The sequence below is a fragment of the Chrysochloris asiatica genome, unplaced genomic scaffold, assembly GCF_000296735.1.
Source record: "Chrysochloris asiatica unplaced genomic scaffold, ChrAsi1.0 scaffold00494, whole genome shotgun sequence".
Lineage (NCBI taxonomy): Eukaryota > Metazoa > Chordata > Mammalia > Afrosoricida > Chrysochloridae > Chrysochloris > Chrysochloris asiatica.
In genome coordinates this window covers 80,184-85,222 of record NW_006409012.1, presented here as the reverse complement: position 1 = coordinate 85,222, position 5,039 = coordinate 80,184, and positions in this window count along the sequence as shown.

The window sequence follows — 5,039 nt, the reverse complement described above, 5'->3', positions numbered from 1 at the left end:
TGATAAAAAACAAACAAAATTGGACAGGTACTAGGAATCTGGTCTTTGATTATCTTGATCCTTTTCTTTATTGTCACTGGTATGGGATATTATTCCTTGCTTGGATCCACTGTTCTTCCTCTATGGATCTTTAGAAAGTATGAGCACTTGAAAAGTTCATGGAAAACTGGAATTAAAGATAATAGATTTTTTCCATGAACTTTCTGAAACTCCCTTATTTCTTAAGACTTGTCTGGAATTAGAATTCATATTAGCTCTTTTATTTCAAGTTTTTATTGCATTTTTGTAATTGTTTCCACATTTTATATTTTATTAGCCTCTTGCTCTGTATACTGAGCAAATAATCTGAGAAGCTGGATTATGTGAAAAAGAAAATGGCATCAGGATTGGAGGAAGACTCATTAGCAACCTGCGGTATGCAGATGATACATCCTTGCTGAAAGTGAATAGGACTTAAAATACTTATTGATAAATATCAAAGACAACAGCCTTCAGTATGGCTTGCATTTCAGTGTAAAGAAAACAAAAATCCTCACCACTAGACCAATAAATAACAGCATAATAAATGAAGAAAAGATTGAAGTTGTCAAAGACTTCATTTTACTTGAATCCACTGTCAACACTCACGGAAGCAGCAATCAAGAAGTCAAATGATGTATTACCTTAGGCAAATCTACTGCACAAGACCTCTTTGAAGTGTTGAAGAGCAGAGGTACAAGTTTGAGATCTAAGGTATTTGCGATCACCTCATATGGATGTGAGAGTTGGACAATGAATAAGGAAGATTGTAAAAGAACTGATGAATTTGAGTTGCGGTGTTGGTTGTTGTTGTTTTAAGTGCCATCAGGTTGGTTCTGACCAATGGTGACACTGTATAGGGTTTCTGAGGAGTGTCTGGTGAACTTGAACCACCAAATTTACGGTTCAAACAGACTCTGCGGTCCAGCGCATTAACTCACAGCACCACACCAGGAGTCCTATGGTGTTGGAGAAGAATATTAAAAATACATGGACTTCTAGAACAAACAAATCTGTGTTGGAAGAAGTACAGCCAGAATGCTTATTAGAAGCCAGGATGGTGAAATTTCAAATCTCATGCTTCGTACATATTATCAGGACCAGTTCCTGAAGGGCATCGTGTCTGGTAAAGTGCAGGGTCAGTGTAAAAGAGGAAGACCCCCAATGAGATGGATTGACAGAGTGGCAGCAGCATTGGGCTCAAGTATATCAATGACTGTGAGGATGGTCCAAGATCAGTCAGTGTTTCATTCTGTTGTGCAGAGGGTCACTATGAGTCGGAACTGACTCAAGGGCACCTTACAACAACTTCCTACTACTGCCAGCCATAGATTAATAAGACACAAGGTTGGAAATAATGCTCTTATCATTAGCATTTTATTTGTACTTTAATGATTAGAAGTCTTTATAGCAATCATTCACGTTAGTAACCTTTATTTCATCTGGGTTGTGCTACTTCCATATGAAGCCCTTTTTGAGTGTTCCGTTCATGCTGCTTTTCTTTGCAGCTACCATTAACTTCTGGCATGAAAATTCATTGGTTAGACTAGCTCAAACCGTCATGGGGCTAACCACCTTACCCACTGTTGAATATGCCAGATGGTCCTTCAGGCTGGCCACTAGTACTCAGGACCCAGCAGCTGTTCCATAATTAATTATTCCCATGCACAGCCAGCAGTGATTAATGAAATCATTTTAGTTAAGAAAGGCAATTTGGAAAAAAAAAAGGTAATTAGAGCAAGGCTATGGCACCCCAAACTTATCATAGAAGTCACTGATACCTTGTTTTAATTTAACCTAGATCAAAAGTGAGGCTATGTATAATTGTACCTGGATATGGGAAATCTTATATATGAAAAGTGTCTTTAATAATTCCTGAGTCCAGCTTGACATGTCTGGGAACTTTGTGACCCAAGTAGTTCTGGCACAAAAAATGAAAACCTTACTAATTAACACTAATTTAAAGTGTTGCCTATCCCTAACACACTTTGTGTCCCACTTACAATGGGACAATTATCCATTTGTAATAATTATATAATGGAAACCTGACTTGAGCAAGTCAATCCACCTATCTCATACCCTTATGATTACACAGGAAAGAAAATGATTTGTGCTTCTTTGGGCTATATCTTCCTATGTGGAGGACAAGCGTACCCTATGAAAAATAATCCATATTCTTGTCCCAATTCTCATTCTATGCCTGAATGGAGCATAATGATTCAAATGTACCCTTGGCCATACTAGAATCAATTTGAACATCACACACATGATGAAAACAATCATTGGGCTGACAGATTGGAAATATTTAAGAGAAAAATGATGAAAATAGGCTTAGGATATTGCTATAGCCTCAAGAATTCCAGAGTATGGTTGTGATTTTTAAGAGCTTTTGAACCACGGTATGCAGTTGCTATGAAAAGCCTCTCTGACACGATGGAACAAATAGCCAATGCTGTTGCTGATGCCATGACTGTCCAGGAAAAGTAACTGAGCTCATTAGTAAAGGTGGTATTGACAATAGGATCACTTTAGACTACTTTCTGCCCAGGAAGCCAGCATCTGCGCCATTGGCATTGTCTCTTATTATACCTAAATACCTCTAGGGAAGTAGAACAAGATGTAAGTACAAATAACTGGAAGCCTACCTGGTTACATGTACCCAAACAAGAACATTGGAACTCCTTTCATGATATAATGATTCTATACAACAGAATGAAACACTATCTGACCCTGCACCAGCCTCACAATCATTGCTATGCTTGAGCCCATTGTTACAGCCACTGCATCCGTCCATCTCTTTGAAGGTCTTCCTGTTCTTTGCTCACCCTCTACTGTCCCAAGCATGGTGTTCTTCTCCAGGGATCAGCCCCTCATAATAACATGCAAAAAGTACATGAGATGAAGTCTTGTCATCTTCGCTTCTAAGGATTATTCTTACTGTACTTCTTTCTAAACAGATTTGTTCATTCTGACAGTCCATATTTTTCACCAACACCATTAACTCAAAGGCATTGATTCTCCAGTCTTCCGTCTTCATGTTTTTACATGCATATGAGACTGAAAATACCATGGTTTGTGTCAGGCACATCTTAGTCCTGAAAGTGACATTTTTGCTTTTTAACAATTTAAAGAGATCTATTGCAGAAGATTTACCTAATGCAATAAATCATCTGATTTCTTGACTGCTGCATCCATGGGTGTTCATCATGGATTCAAGTAAATGGAATCTTTTTCAATTTCAATAATTGCTGCATTTATCATGATGTTGCTTAATGGTCCAATTGTGAGGATATTTGTTTTATGTTGAGGTGCAATCAATCTATACTGAAGGTTGTATGTAGTCTTTGATCCTCATCATTATATGCTTCAAGTCCTCTTCACTTCCAGCAATCAAGGTTATATCATCTGTATCTCAGGTAACATTGATGCCACAGTCTTCATATTGTCTGGTTTCTCAGATTACTTGATGAGCATATAGATTGAATAATATGGTGAGAAGATTCACCCTGATGCACACTTTTCCTTATTTTAATCCACGCAGTATCCCCTTGTTCTATTCAAATGATTGCCTCTAGGTCTATGTACAGCTTCTGCATGAGAACAATTAAAGTGCTCTGGAATTCCTATTTTTATAATGTTATCCATAATTTGTTATGGATAACATATTTTGCATAGTCAATATAGTAAAAGTAAACATCTTTCTGATACTATCTTTCAGCCAAGTTCCATCTGACATCAGCAGTGATATCCCTTGTTCTACATCCTCTTCTGGCTTGAATGTCTGGCAACTGATATACTGTTGTCACCGTTTTTGTTATCTTCAGCAAATTTTACTTACATGTCATAGTAATCATATTGTTTGATAATTTCCACATTCCAATGAATCATCTTTCTTAGGAACTGGCGCAAATATGGGTCTCTTCCAATCAGTTGGCCAGGTAGCTGTCTTTCAAATTCTTGGTATAGATGACTACTTCCAAGGTTGTATCTCTTTGTCAAAACATCTTTATTGGTATCCCCTCAATTCCTGGAGTCTTGTTTTCACTAATGCCTCATTGCAGATTGGATTATTTTCCTTCAATACCATTGCTTCTTAATTATGTTATTTCCGGAAATTGTTGAAGATCAACCAGTTCTTTTTGGTATAGTGACTGTGTTTTCCTTCCATCTTCATCTTTTTTTTTTCAAGTTTACATAGGAGAACATCAGCTTTACATTCATCCTATCATAGTTCATTTCATTGCCACGAGTACAATCCCCTCCATGCATTATCATTCAAAGCATCTGCTTCCATTCCCTCTGTTGTTGGTTTTTTGTTGTTGTTGGTTTGTTTGTTTTTGGGATGTACACAGAAGCACTCAAGAATATATAAACATTCAAACAACCAAAGGGTACACCCTGCAAGCCTGCCCTCTGAAGGTCAGCACACAGCCCCTCTTCCTTCCTGAGTCCGGAGTCCCCAGCCGCTCTATCTCTCCACCCTTCTTCATGTATGATGTTCTTGATGTCATCCCACAACTCTTCTGGTCTTCAGTCTTTAGTGTTTAATGTATCAAATCTGTTCTTCAGATGATTCCTAAATTCAGGTGGGATATATTCAAGGTCATATTTTGGCTCTCGTGGACTTGTCAAATTTGTCCCTATTTTCTCATTGATGACCTTTATAATTCTGGGATTCATCTCAGTTTTTGTATAAGTTGTGAGGTAAAGGTCTTGTTTCAATCTTTTGCATATCACTTTCCAGTTCTGCCAGCACCATCTGTTGAAGAGACTATCTCGTCTCTATGCAATATGCTTAGACCCTTTGTAGTAAATCAGTTGGCTGTATGTGGATGGGTTAATTTTTGGATTTTCAGTTCTGTTCCATTGATCTATGTGTCTTTCATTGTACCAGTACCAAACTGTTTTGACCACTGTAGCCATGCAGTAAATTTTGAAATCAGACTTCCAACTTCATTTTTCTTTTTTTAAGCAGTGCTTTGCTTATCCTGGTCTCTTTCCTTTCCATATAAAGTTTATAA